The following is a 15936-nucleotide window of genomic DNA, read 5'->3' as shown; positions in this document are numbered from 1 at the left end:
GTTAAAACACCAAATAATATTTACTTTCAACAAAGTGGATACCTTTACATATCTAGGATCATTATTAACAGACCAAAACTATAATCACTAAGAAATTTGATGTAAACTGAAAGCAGGGATTTCGTGTTATTATTCAGTTAAAAGTCTTTTGTTGTCGCGAATTCTGTTGAGGAATTTGTAGCTTAAAATATAAAACGATAATCATGCCTGTTGTGCTGTATTGTTGTGAAAATTGATCACTGACTCTGAGGGAAAATCGCAGACAGAAAGTATTTGAATACAAGATTCTTAGACCAATATTCGGACTCCAAGAGGAACGGGAATGGGGAATGGCGGAAACTTCATAACGAGGAAGTGCATAATTTATACGTTTACCAAACATTGTTAGGGTCATTAAGTCTAGGAGGCTCAAATGGGCAGGTCATGTAGCCAGAATGGAAGAAATTAGAAACGCTTCCGAAGTTCTAACTGGAAATCTAAATAGGAAAATGACAATTAGGAGGCCCGGGGGACAGATGGGATGACAATATTAAAATGGTTCTCGCAGAGATTGGAATATAAAGTAGAAACTGGGTATAATTGGCTAAGGACAGAAATCAATGAAGAGCTTTTGTAAACACGACACTGAACCTCCTGTGTCCATAGGCTATAGAGCTATATTAAGTTGTTGGTATATTTAGCTTCTTTTTATTTGACAGAAATGTTATTACAGGAACTAAAAAGTTTTTCTCTAGTAAACAGGATTTCGATTCGAGGTTTCCACAAATTAGCTATTTACGTTAATATTAAAACAAATTTGGTGATGATTTTGATATAAAATGGTACCCATACTTTTTTCAGTCTCTCTCTCTCTCTCTCTCTCTCTCTCTCTCTCTCTCTCTCTATATATATATATATATATATATATATATATATATATATATATATATATATATATATATATATATATCTTCCAGTTTGTATGGGCGCCCTTTCAGTAGACTTGTCCACCGCCCTCATTAGTATCCCAGCACGGGCCTGCTCAGAGGTAAAGGACGGTTTGAAATCTAACGTGAGGGGAAAAGCCCTCCGAAAGTGCCACTGGAAGAAGATTCATCTAATGAATAAATCAAGTATACTTTTCCATTGCATTTCTTTGTATCGTTAGTACAATTCCTGTTTAATCCATTTTTGTTGCTTCTGTGCACAGTAGTATCACATTCCACGGAATTACATATTACGAGTAGGAAATCCTTCAATGCAGCTTACTTCTGCCCAATATGTATCAACGCAACATTTAGGAATTCCTGTGTCATGTGGAGAATACCTTGTACACTCGTTCATCACATATGATTTTTGAATTTTGGGTACTACATGTTATATTTTTTTACATGCTGCCTGACTGTCCTATGCACAGTCGTTTTAAACCTACTTTGGATCAAAGTTATTTCTTCCATTTTCACACTCTTAACTTCGACAAGAAGCCAAGTTCATTTATCATCCGTTACCATTAGCCTAGAGGTTAAAGATTCCTTCTGATTTAAATTATTCCTCCGAGAGTCTATTCTGTGCTGAACAAAATAGATCAATCACAAATGTGTATCTCTCTTTCCTTCGAATTCTAATGTTCTAATTTGAACGATGTACTATTACTTTTGATTGTTGAAGTCTTGTACTTGATTGTTGTTCAGTTTCCTCATTCAACGTTTCATAAAATACTCGAAGGGATACTCCAGTTTCTTTGGGTAATCCTTGCGCCGCGACTTCACTATATCCGATTGTACACTAATAGAATCTACGAATAAAAATAATGAATATTCTCTATCACTCGACGTGGATCCGATGTTTTGTTCATGAATTATGTCTGCTTTTACATTTTTCCGAGAAATTCTCGGATTATCAAGGCGCTAAAAGGAGGCATTTTTGTACCCAAGTTGGTCTATACTTTGCGTGTTATCTCGATGTCAGAACTCACCTCCCGACGTAAGGTACACCCTATGCATATATGGGTGACATTTTATGTACCAAAACACCAAACTTGTTAAGTAAGGTAAATAAGTAAACTGTAAAAACTTTACTAGAGAAACACTTTTTAGTTCTTGTACTAATTGTTTTGTTTAAAAAATGAAGCTAAAAAATATAATATAAGTCAATAATGTCAATATAGTTATATTTTAGAAATTCAATAGCCACTTATTATTATTCGAAGAATTCTCTAAAACACACAGGAGCAATTAACTTTTCAAAATAAACGAATTGTTTAAACTGCGCTATATCGATTGTGGTTAGCTTTTATTTATTTATTTATTTATTTATTTATTTATTTTGGCAATAAATGAGGGATTTAGGATTTAGATTTCTGGGCTTTCCGCATCAAAGGCCATTTAGCCCGTCACGTATGAGTAATGACGTCCCTCGGCGAGCACACTATCCAAGGAAAGGGAAGGAATAAAGGATTGGGGAACGAAGGAAGCGGCCTGGGACCTACAAGTGAGGTACCATCCCGGCATTTTCCTGGTGAGAATAAAGAAAATCCCATTCAGAATGGCGCGACTGAAAAAGCGTTTTTACACTTTTTCGACCGAGTGCCCTCATCGGGAATCGAACCCGGGATCACTCGAAGCGAGAGCGTTAGCGGCTACGCTACACTAAGCCACTGGCAATAGATGAGTAGCAAGCAAAAACCTCCTATATTATCTTACAAAATAGACCTGCATGCTATTGCTTTAGTTGTTTTATTTGAAAAGTGATTGAACTCTACCCGTTCTTTACTAATAGCAAGTGTATTAATGTATAATGGAAACTGGTATACAGAAGAATTAAAATATATTTATGTGGTATTTCGCAGACCGCCTTCTATAAGGGCACACTGTATCCTTTACAGGTTCTATACCAACAACCACTATATGAATTTACTGTGCAGAACTGGTATATAGAACAACTAATACCACTTAACTATAACGAGATTCACAGGGCGCTCTGTGCGCAGGTCGCACTGTACCGTTCACGGGTTCATTACCAACAATAACAGTATGTATTTATTGTACAGAACTGTGTTATACAGAATAATAAATAAAACCGTTTATCTTTGATGTGGTTTTGCAAGGGTGCCTTAGGTAAAGACCCCACTGTACTATTAACAGGTTCTCTACCAACAGCACCTATATGTTGGCGCCCTTTAGACCTTGGCGAACCTTTGATGTGGCTACGCAAGGGCGCCTTATATAAAGAGCGCGCTGTACTTATGACGAGTTCTTTACCAATAACAACTGTAAGAATTTATTATAAAAACTTGCACATTTATTTATAATGTGATGTTTAGGGGGGCGTACGGGGAGGGTGGCCGGTGGGCCAGCACGGGCCTGCTTCCTATGTGGTATTGTCTGGGGCAGCTTACAAAAATAAGTTAGTTGCATTATCTTAGTTAGTTGCAAAAATAAGTTAGTGAACGACGTTATCTTCACGTGAACCTGGCCCCATCCATACTCCAACTAACTTTAAAACTTATGTCAAAAGTTACTACCCAATTAGTCTTGACGATTTATAACGTTTATTAAAGTCATGTTATAGAAAAGTGGAAAAGTAAAAAAAAAAATTTGTGGTGGACTATGTTTATCCTAACCGTATCGAGGTGATATCCATACACGAAGTTGATATTAAATCACTGCTGACAATACCACATACAGCGAAAGTTATTGCTATAGAGTGAAAGTTAGACAAGAACACAATTGAACTCTCACTTCTATTATGAGAAAATGGTTTTGTAAACAACAATTTTCTTTTCATGTGTTATAGTCAGCACTAAGTTTGGAGTAGTTTACAAATCTAATGCTGCATTATTATAAGAGGGTTGGGGTAGTTTACAAAACTACTGCTACATTGTTATAAGTGGGTAAAGTTATCTTCTCGTGAACATAGCAGCCATACCAGCACTAATTTTAAAACATATGTCAAAAGATAATTTCCGATTAATGTTAACCTATATTTAAAAAAATGCTATTACAAGAACTAGAAAAGAGAATTTTCGTTGAGATGAGATTCACACACAGTTTAGTGTTAATTTTATGCTTACGATACAACAGAGAAACAAACATAGAGCCGAAAGATACACGAAAATGTTTTATTGTGGCATCAACAAAGAAAATATTCCTTGCTCCATTTTGAGGATCGGATAAACAGCACTAATTTTCTTTCTGTGCTGTGTCGTCATAAATAATTTTGTAAAATATTTCAAAATTTAATGTTGATGGGACCGCATAGATAGCAAAATTGTTCCTATTTATCTCAATAAAAAACTGAATCATGATATTTTCTTTAAAAAGGGCTGAAATTGTGTAAAGTAGGTGATAACGAAAATTTATTTTCATTCCGCGCTGTGCCTTCCATTTATGGTCCTGTGTCATGAGGCGGCCTTTCATTATTTTGTTATGTTTTTAAAGTGTTCCTATTCAGTTTTATTTTGAGGTATTAGTTTTCATTTCAATCCTTTCAAGAGATCCTATTTGATTGTGTGGACAACATTCGCTTACAACGCAGGAGGCCCTAATTCGATTCCTTACATGATCTCATGCTCTTCGGCTCCCATATTTAGTTGCACATCAACATCTCAGATAGCCTCTTATAAGGGAAGCTAAACTCAAATTAAGATAAATCTATTCTGATTGGTTAACTGAATAAGGTGAATTTCATGCTTCTACTCCTTCCTCCAAATTTTGGAGCATTTTCCGTTGAAATATAAGGGTAACTTTTCGTTTTGTGCTTATTAATTAGCACAATTTCAAGACTATTCCTCTCATAGTCTCAATTCCAAACGGCTAAGGTACTGAACTGCATAGGTCTAGTCCCACTCTTCTTTTCAAATTTTGGTGAATATTCCTCTGTTGTAATGTAGGCGCTAATATTCCTTTTATGCTCAATTATCAACACAAATTCAAGATTAAGCTTTGCGCTTATTTTCATTCTGATTGGATAAGTATGATCACGTTCAATTCTACGCTCCACCCAAGGATCTTATAAATAGAGGATCTGCCCTTACAATAAAATCTTGAAGCCATACGTCACAGTTTCGCCACCCCTACTCTGCCCACTCCGCCCAATAGGATCGCAATGTTTTGAGCCAACAAACATGGCGGAAACGAAAGTAGCCAATCAGTAAATGTCATAAACGAGAGTAGCCAATCAGACGTGCCGATGCTCGGTTGTTTTCTGGCTTCATTATTTAATAGGATGAAGATATATATGGGGAAGATCCTCTATTTTATAAGATCCTTGGCTCCACCTCAATTATTGTTGAATCTCTCATTATAATAACGATTATTTTTTTCTTTCTTTCACTTCACGAATTCTCCACAACCTCAACACTATATTTCTTTTTAACTTCCTTCCATTCTGATTGATTAAATGAGTGGGCAGGTTAAGGCTCATCTCTTCGTTCCTTTTAAATGTCGACGTTAATTTCGCCGTTACATATATGATACAATTTTTTTTACCTCAAGCAGTATGATGATGGATGTTGATCTGGTGATATGATCAGTCATCGTTAATACGAATACTACTGTAAACTATGAATGAGATTTGAGCCTAACGTTCATGTCGGAAAGAAAATGGTTGCAACATTATTATAATGTACTCTAGTTGCACGATGATTTACACGAAGAACACGACTGCAATATTCTTATTAATATGATGTAAAATCGGTAACTGGTGTGAACTAAATAAGTTTCTTATAGGTTTGTGGCGCATTCGTGATAAAATGTTAGATGTCAATGCACTGGAAGGTTAATTCCAATATATTAAACTTTAGTAAGGATTATTCTTATGTAGACGAGTGTAAATACCTAGTGTTTAACGATATGCAAAGGTAACTTTTCATAGCTAATGTCTCTCTATATAATTATCAGTTATTAGTGATTCAGGTTTATTCAATAGTAAGCACAACATGCCAAACGTTTCAAAGCAACTGGTTTGGGAACTGGAGCAATTAGTATACCTCTCATGGAAGATGGCTACTCTTATTGCTGAACTGTAGATACGTTATTCAATGTAGAATGTGCGAATAAAATTATAAAGCTAATTTTCATACAGGTATAACGTTCAAATAACGATAAAAAAACATATAAATATAACAATGCTAATTTTCAACGTAACTGGTCGTTATATGCAATGCCAGTTTCTCGTATACGAAATCATGTACTTTCTACAATTGAATAATTAATAAGCTAACAATATAAATATGTGCGCTTCCATAGTTAAAATAAACCTTTTTAAAAGTGTTGAATAACTAAATGTTTGTTAAAATATTAATACTGATATCATTTATTACATGTAAAATAGAACCAGATTTTATAACATAGCATTACAAGAATAATTACACCTGATAATGTTTTTTGAAGTAGCTTCCTTATTTAAAATATTTATGCGTATTACATTGCGAAATTTAAATAGTAAGTCTTTCTTTCCTTTCCTTTTTTAGTCTAGAGCTTGGGAAATTAAATTTGATTTGTTAGATATTGACGTAAAACTTGTTACGACGGATCAATTAAAAAGATGTTATTTGTTTCTTCACTCGAATTCATTTCTAAAGCATGCATTTTGTTTTCCCTTACAATTAGAATTAGGCAAATATATCTAACTTTCCTTGAATTTTCTGTAACTCCAATGAATTCTAGAAATTAAATGAACTACACTAGTAATTATCTTCAGTATATATATTTTTCTAATTTGCAGTCTTTATTGTAAATGATACTCGCTACATTCAGGAAAGAAATAGCTGCCTCAAGGAATACTATCTGATTGTGCCGAGATATAAATGATATATTAGTTTTCTTGGCCGTATATCAACGGACTTTTCATATTTTATCTTGAGGTAAATGCTCTTTTCCTTTTTTCGATCTCTTGTAATGCTTATCATTAAGGTTATCTTTCATTAAGAACTATTCTTGTTAAACCCTTGACATACCCTCTGAAGACACACCTTCTTTCCGTACTTTCTTGCTGATATTCGTTGAATGTAAGCCAGTCCGAAATGAAATGTACTTTATATAAGATAGGAGAATCGGGTGGTAATTAATTCTTTTGGCATTGTCTCCTGAACAATCAAAAATTAATTTAGATTAGATGTACCTGTATTTTGAGTTGGCTTTCTTTTAGTTTCATTCCAATTTGTTTCTCCGATTTATTCACATTGTGACTGTGATGCAGCGGACAACTTGAGAATTTTTCAGTTTTTTACATCCTTGATTCTTACCAAACACTTAAGCAATGATGAATATATATTCAATGAATCAAAAGTTTTAAATGATGGTTTGAACTTTCACTTTCAAAATATCTCAAGTGCTAACAAATTAGTAGTTCTACAATTGGAATAAATATGAATGTTACCTGGGTAGGTAGCAAGAGGAGGATTCTTTCTATAATATAATCTATTCTGTTTTTGATCGGTGCACTCCGAGAAAAACAGCTAAATTCATTTATCCTAATTGGGTTTCAAGTAACATAATTTGATCAATTAAGAGCAAATCTTACTACTATAAGAAATGGAAGTAGGGTTCTTGGAACGCACGTTATCACTACAATAAATTTAAAGAATTGAGAGCTGCTTCTTAAAAATAAATTTCTAGTGCATACAATATATATTTAAACAACTGTGAGGCCAATATTATAAATAAACCTAAGACTTTCTAGGCGTATGTTAAGAATGGAAAATTTAATTCGGGTAGTAATGTCTTTCGTTATGATGGTCAAACTTTGATTAACGATGCTGATATTGCAAGTGCGTTTATGGCAAATTTTCAAGTGACACAATAATTTACACACACAATAAGTGACACACAAATTTTCAAGTGACAACATCTTATTCCTATGGAGCAGCACAATAATTCGGAAATACTGGATAAATCAAACATTAACTTTATAGAAATAGATGATGTGCAGAATGCCATTAAAAAACTTGTGGACCGAACAAAATGCCACCATATACCACTAAGGCTGCTCAAAAGTACTGAAACATCCCCTACAAGTTACTTTTAACAAGTCAATAGCTTCGTCTACACTTTCCACGGAATCAAAGATTGGTGACGTCTGTCCCATTTCCAAAACAGGCTGTCCTACTGACCAAATAAAAAAATATCGACCGTTAACCCTACTATCTGTCCCATCTAACGTATTTGAAATAATTATATACGAAAAACATTATACACATGTACGGTCAATAATATCTCCCTTTCAACATAGTTTCATGCCTCATGGTTTCAAAGAGAACAACTGTAATCAATCTCTCGGAACTCACACATTTTATAGCTAATCAAATTGGTAGAAAGGAACAAGTAGATGTAATTTATACATTTTTCTTTAAGGCGATCAACCGAATTAGTCATGATATATATCTCGCGAAACTTGTGACATTCAATTTTTCACAAAATCTTCAGCAACTTATAGCGTCCTATCTTTGACAACAGAAACATCGCATTATATACAAGAATATTTCAACTAAGGAATATGTCGTAGCTTCTAGTGTGCCTCAGGGTTCGAACTTACGAACACTGTTCTTTATACTATTTGTTAACGATTTACCACCTGTAATAACATCTTTCCACAAACTATCGTTTGCTGACGATCTAAAAATCCATTGCTGTATCTCCACGGAATTAGACGCAGTTTCTTTGCAGAGTGACATTAACGCTATTTCCCAATGGTGTGAATCAAACAATTGCTAATAAGTATTAGAAAATACAAAGTAGTATCGTACACCAGGAAAATAAACTATGTACGCAATTAGTATACTATTAATCAAACGCCAATTGAAAGAGTGGATTATGTTACTGATCTTTGAGTCACTCTGCAGTCAAAGCTATCATTCGATATTCATGTCAACAGAGTTTTTGGTGAGGCCTTTAGGAACTTTGGCTTTACGATGAGATTAGGAGGTGATTTTTCTAACACAAATGTCCTCAAAATATTATGCACTGAATATGTACAGTCGAAGGTGGAATATGCAGCGATAATATGGGCTTTTAATAGTAGGGAATATACAAATAAAATGGAAAACATTCAAAATAAATATGTGCGCTTTTTGACATATAAAGAAGCAGGTATATATCGAACATTTGAGATCTACGAAGGTCTTTTAAACATGTATTCATTACAATGTCTTGAAAGCAGAAGAAGTCATTTCATTTTATCTTTCTTAAATAATTCATGGTGCAATAGATTCAGAATATTTGTTATCAGAAATCAAAATTCGCGGCCCACAAAGATCAACGAGTCCCAATAATGACATATTCCATTCCTCAGCGCAAAGGACTAAGTCATTGGATGTATCGCTTTTCAGAGAATTGTGTATATTGTATAAGATGTCACAAGAACACCCAGATATAGACATTTTTAGTAATAAACAAAATCTTCATTCTATATAAATTTGCTGTATCCTATATATCAAGCTATCTGTATATTAACGTATCATTTGCTTTCATATTATTATTTTATTATATATGTATTTTAGAGTGTATTACGTTACAATTGACATCATATTATTATATGTGTATTTTAAGTGTATTACCATAAAATAAGGGAAAACTGTAATTAGGCATTTGCCTTTTGGTTTCCCGAAATAAATAAATAAATTGAATTCAATGAAAAGCATCATCGTTAAATTTATGTTGCAGTCGCGTTTCAATTCCTTTTCTTCTAAAGTTCATTTAGCTTGCAGACAAAGAAGTTTCATTGTTGTCTATCATTTACTCTTATATGTATAGTTTCCAAAACAATAAACAGCAGATTGTTTCCACTGTCTGCATTACTGCAATCACCTCTCCTATGGTTAATCCCAGCTAAATTGAAAGTATTATATAGATCCAAAAGGAGCAAACGAGAAAGACTTATTAATTTCCGGGACATATGTGCATAAGAAAATATATTTCGCTATTGCTTTATGGATATCTCAAGACTTTTATGATAAGTGTTATGATATTATAGATTATTTCACTCAAGACTTTCATCAATATCGCAACAACAACGAAATACTCCAAACATGAATACAAGATATAGGAAAACAGATTAAAGACTTATGCCTTAAGATCGATGATTTAAAAGAAATAGCAGCACCATATACAGATGATGTTTCAAAACATAATTGTCTAATCATATACAAGAAGAACAAAATTAGCGATCCTTTCCTTTATTATGCTATCAGATGCCAAAAGAGAAGTGTATATAAACCTCTTAATGAAGCAGAAGAAAAATATCCAGACCATGAGATAATATACGAAAACTTGAGAGATCCCAACAGTGTTAAGTTATTCAACTTCATGCAACAAGAACTAGATATTCATAAAGGTAAGGGTAATGAGTTTTAAATATTTCTATCAGAAGAAGATCTAGTTAAAAAATTGGATGTTTATGTGATCATGTGTTTAAATATTTCTATCAGAAGAAGATTTAGTTAAAATTTGGAAGTTTATGTGTTAACATTCTAATCTCGTGTAGATATTTTTCAATATAAATTTTATGATTATTATTTCATAAAAGCTGGACAAATTTAAAACTAAAACACGTTACTCAACATCCAATTTTTATTGTTGCTAGTTCCAGTGTACTATCCTAACTCCTTCTTCTTTTTCTTCAGTGTAATCATAAATAATTGGATTATCAAAATCAAGATATTTTTCAGGATATTCATTGTTGTTGTTATTGTTGCTAATTTTAATATGTTTTCTACACAAAGGACAAGTGTTATTATCTCTTAACCAGGTAAGCATGCACTCAACACAGAACACATGCTTACACGTCGTTTTACATAATTGAGGTTTTGATTCTGTACATATTGGGCATTCTATTGAGTTCTCTATTAAACGTAAATCTGTTAAAAGTAGCATTAGTTTGTTTTTGAGGGAATCGTGAGCATGCTTATTTATTCTTAAAAATTCAACCATATTGATCTTGTTCATGATATGCATTAGAAAGTTTTCAGAGAACTTCCTAATTGCAACAAGTGTGTATTATCCTGTTTAATTCTAAACCTTTGCTTTCGAACTTGAGAATGAATTTTTCGCTTTTATCGTGTAAACAAACTTTTGGCCAATAAACTTTATTTCGATATTTTTTCACGTGTGTTTCGTCTAGCAGTGGTGTAATGGATCGCCAATCGATAAGAGAATCAAATACGCTCCAGAAGGCTGTTAGTTCTTTTCCTGTGAGGCAACCACGTTTAGAAACTATATGCCAACAGAGTTTGTCTTTAAAAAGTTTTCAGGAACGTAAGTTTGAGTAAATCTGTTTTATAAGAGAGTGTGTCCCAATGTAGATATTCTTAGAATTGTGCACAAATTTCAATAGCTTGTTTCTGTGAATACTTTCTCCAGTTATTTTCTTCACTGAACATGAGCCAATCAACTTCTTCTTTAAACTCAATAAGAAAACCTTTAGTCATTTGTTGAGCATATTCATACGTGCAGTCTTCCCAATGAATATGTTGTCTTGTATATTCTTTATGGTTTAGTACAAATTCTGATTTTAAATAACGATAACACCATAAGCCATAACTCCGTTCATACAATTTGTCCAAGAAAAGTTTATCACCATAAATTATTAAAAGGTTTTCGTGTTTAAGTAAGTTCTTTCTTTTTGATAATCTAACCCAATTGATGTGTTCTTAATAACGTTCAATAAAAGAAAATGATAGTTTATATTTTGATGTAACTGAACACCAATGTATCTTGTTTTCGAAGGTATGTAGAAACTTATCGAAAAAGTTCGTTATTTCGGAAATTTGTTTCCATTCTTTGAATTTTCGACTACTAAGTACATCTATGACTAGTTTTCTACAAGTCGGATTTTGAAAGTAGTATACAATATGTCCAGAATTTAATTTTTGAATCATGTTTTTTATAAGTTCATCTTTATTCATCATTGTTTTGTCTTATTAGCCCGGTTGTAGTGAATTTGTGGTAATTGTTGTTAAAGTATTATTTTTGTGCTTGTTTATTAAGGTTATTATTTAAGCTTTTCTAAGCTTTGAATAAATATGTATTCTGTTCTCTCTATAATATTAAGTTGAGCAGTAGTTTTCTTTTCCATAACGTCTTATTATAATAAAAATAATATTCATTTTGCTTAATTATTTATATAATAAATATGAAGAAGCATTGTAATTTGTTACATAATAAATATAACCTTATTCTTCAAGATCTTCAACTCACACCAACACTACTAGAAAATCAAAAAATATTAAAAGAAAAAGAAATGTTATTAAAAGAAAAAAGAGAATGCAGCACTAGAAGGATATACACCAGAATCAAACTTGGATAGTGACAAAGAACTTGAGCCTACATATGATATTGATGATCATGATGAGGTAGATTTGGAAAAAAAAATTAAAAATGAATTAGTTTTCATTAGATCATTAGTAGTTTTGATGGGTTATTCACATTAAGGCCCTGTGTTAATAAAATATATTAATAAATATTAAAATTTCCTACGTCACATGAGTATCAGCTGTTGTATTAGATAACCAAAATGATTTAATTTATTTTTGTATAATAAAAACGAGAGATTAATAATGAATAATTTAACTAAACATACAGTAGTTTAAATCAAAAGCTTATGTAAAGAAAAGGGGGTAAAATGTTATTCGCAATTAAGAAAAGCAGAACCTATTGAACATGAAGATCTTTTGCAACTACCATTCTACGATGTAGACGACTATAATGACTTGAATGTAACACAGCTTAAACTAAAAGCTAGAGGAAACAAACTAAAAACTATAGCCAACTAAACAAAAACTAACTTATACGAAAAATAAACAGAAAAACTACTAAAGATATTTTTCTCAAAGACAAACTTTTACAAGAAGAACCGAAAGTAAATGTACATAGAAAGGAGATATTTCCATTTAAACAAGAAGTATTTGAAAAACCAAAAATCAACGTTAATACCAATCGATCTAATACGTCGAAATACTAAATTTAGATCAAGATTAAAACATGGAGATTTACAACATAATACAAACCAGAAGATCCGTTTGAATATTATATTAAAACAACATCCGAAGCTCGTATAGTAAACAGAATACAATTCAGCTTCCAAAAGCATGGGTCGTTGAAAGTTAATCTACGTTTAAGTTGTAAATACAAGAAAGGAAAAGAAATTCAAGGGTTTTATTTTAATACTGAAAACTGAGGATTATACGAATCACCCAATTTTAAAGAAGCACTAACAAATATTAAGCAAGCTTAAAGAAAAAGAATGGATGAGTTTCAAGCTAGAGGTTCTGGCTGGATCTTATAAACATTTACTATTTAGAACTAGCAATCGTTACATACGTACCATACAGAGAATCATCATGCATAGAATTACCTAAACAAATTCATAACAAAAAGGCAGTAATTAATGTAAAAAATGAAGATTAAAAATGTTTCTTATACTCATTATTCAGAGCCTTATATTCTACAAATTCACATCCTGAACGAGTACCAAGAAATAATTAACTAGAGGTAAAAATGCAGCTAAAAAGTTCATAAATAAATTGCAGAAAAAAAGTAAAATGATATCAAACATTTATAAGCTAAACAATTAATTACCTTTAACAAAGAAACAAAGAAGAAAGTTTAATAAATTAGAATTTTCTTATTATGCCAAAGAAAAATATACTGCAAAAAATTATAAAGTTGAATATCATAATCAAATAACATGAGAGTTTATAACCCCTTTACATAATAATTGCAGTTTAAAAGTGAAAGTTCCAAAGTAAAGTATTCCAACTTAAAAGTTAAACTTAACAGGATACGACTTGCTTTTATTCATTAAAGGGCTTAGATGCAATAAAGAATCAATTGAAATAATACCTAATAACGAAGAGCGCTACATTTGATCAGTAAAAAGGTGGGAACAATCAAATTAACATTAAATGATTCATTTAGATTTATGGCTTCTAGTTTAGACAACTTATCATCAAACCTAACAACAGAAAAAATGACTCATACACAACACTTCTACCCTAATGAAGAACAATTTGAACTTACAACAACAAAAGGTGTTTATCCATATGATTATGTTAACGATTGGAATAGGTTTAGAGAATAAAAATTTCCAGCAAAAGAAGCATTCTTCAATAAGCTTACTAACACGCATATAAGTGATGAAGATTATGAGCGTGCAAAGAAGGTATTAGAAATATTTAACATTAACAATTCCGTTCAATACCATGATTTATATTTAAAAATCAACGTATTATCGTTAGCAGATATATTCGAGAATTTTAGGGAAACATGTCTTAAAGTTTATGGTTTTGATCCTGCTTCGTATATGACAGCACCAGCTTGGGATGCAATATTAAAGATGACAAATATAGAATTAGAGTTATTAATAGATTATGATATGGTATTAATCATAGAGAAAGTCATAAGAGGGGGAATTTCACAATGTTCTAAAATATTTGTAAAAGCAAACAACAAATTTATGGAAGATTATAATGAAAATAAAAAGATTCTTACATAGTGTACTTGGATGCTAACAACTTGTAAGGATGGGCAATGAGCCAAAACTTACCATTTAATGGATTTAATTGGTTAACTGAAAAAGAAATAAAAGAAGCAGATTTTGCAAATGTTCTTGATATTTGAGAAAAAGGTTACATTTTAGAGTTGGTCTTGAATATCTAAAAGAATTGCATGACTATCACAAAGACTATATATTAGCTTCTTAAAATATGTGCACACCTGGTTCAAAACAATAAATAGTGTTGACAACTTTATATCATAAAAAAATATATATAATTCACTATCGAAACTTAAAACAATGTTTATTACTTGGATTAAATCTTAAGAAAATTAGTCGAGTAATAGTTTGAACAACCAGATTGGTTAAAGAATTACATAGATTTAAACAGACAGATGAGAGTTAAAGCAACAAATGATTTTGAGAAAGAATTTTATAAGCTAATGAGCAATTCCTTTTTTAGAAAGATTATGGAAAATATTAGAAAGAGAATTAACATTAAACTAGTAAGTGATGAGACAAAGTGAGAAGCTTGTAACAAAACCAAAGTATAAAAGCATTACATTTTTTACAGAAAATTTAGTAGCTGTACCATGAATAAAGTTAAAGTGCAATTTAACAAACTAATTTATGTTGGCATGCCAATTTTAGATTTCTCAAAACATTTAATGCACAATTTTCATTATAATGTGATGACACCTAAGTACCAAGACAAAATAGAAATTTGTTACACAGATACAGATAGTTACATTTATCAAATTCGAACGAAAACATGTACGAAGACTAAATATTTTATTACTTCGATACAAGCGATTATCCAAAAAATGACGAATACAAGGTACCACAAATAAACAACAAAGTACTGGGTAAAATGAAAGATGAACTTCAAGGAACAATCACGGAAGAATTTGTTGGTTTAAGATAAAAGATGTGTTCAATTAAATTCGAAAAATAAATGTAAAAAAGCAAAAGGAGTTAAAAAATGTTATAAGTAAAGAACTTTCATATAACGATTATAAAACTGTTTGTTCAATCAAAAAGAATATTATAAAGAGATGAATTTAATCAGAAATTATAAGCACGACTTGTACAGTGTAGAAGTAAACAAACTAGCATTAATTTGTGTAGATGGTAAAAGATGTCTTAAAGGATGGAATAAACACCCTCACATGCGGGCGTTATAAGATAGAAGAGTTGTGGATGTAAGATTAATTTAGTTAGATTAGTTTTAGTTAGATATAAGAGTTTTATGGTTATTATGCCATAAAGTTTAAATTGCTTTTTATTAGGATAATGTTTGTCTTCTTTTTTGGTGTAGATATAAGTTAATTGTAGTTATAAGATGTAACTTGTACTTATGATATATAACTTGTAGATGTAATATAGTTATAGTTCTTAGATACAAATTTTTATGAATGTAACTACAAACTCTATGCTCTAGCGCGATGTAACTTAGTGTAGTTGTTG

At 31.7% G+C, this 15936-nt stretch overlaps 1 long non-coding RNA gene across 2 annotated transcripts in view; it reads right to left on the bottom strand.

Moving 5' to 3' along the window:
• Positions 1-15936, bottom strand: part of LOC145683421 (uncharacterized) — a 199349-nt gene that overhangs the window by 31540 nt on the left and 151873 nt on the right. Inside the window, exon 3 of one of the 2 annotated variants that reach the window (XR_014131087.1) lies at positions 14521-14544. The exons of the other annotated variant lie outside the window; for it this stretch is intronic. This is a non-coding gene — a long non-coding RNA (uncharacterized LOC145683421). The remainder of the gene's footprint in view (positions 1-14520; positions 14545-15936) is intronic. 2 annotated transcript variants of the gene reach the window in all.

Source organism: Thermobia domestica, chromosome 4 (assembly GCF_964235325.1).
Source record: "Thermobia domestica chromosome 4, izTheDome1.hap1.1, whole genome shotgun sequence".
In the NCBI taxonomy this organism is placed as follows: domain Eukaryota; kingdom Metazoa; phylum Arthropoda; class Insecta; order Zygentoma; family Lepismatidae; genus Thermobia; species Thermobia domestica.
The sequence above is the reverse complement of the archived record's forward strand: the minus strand, read 5'-3'. Positions and strand labels throughout refer to the sequence as shown.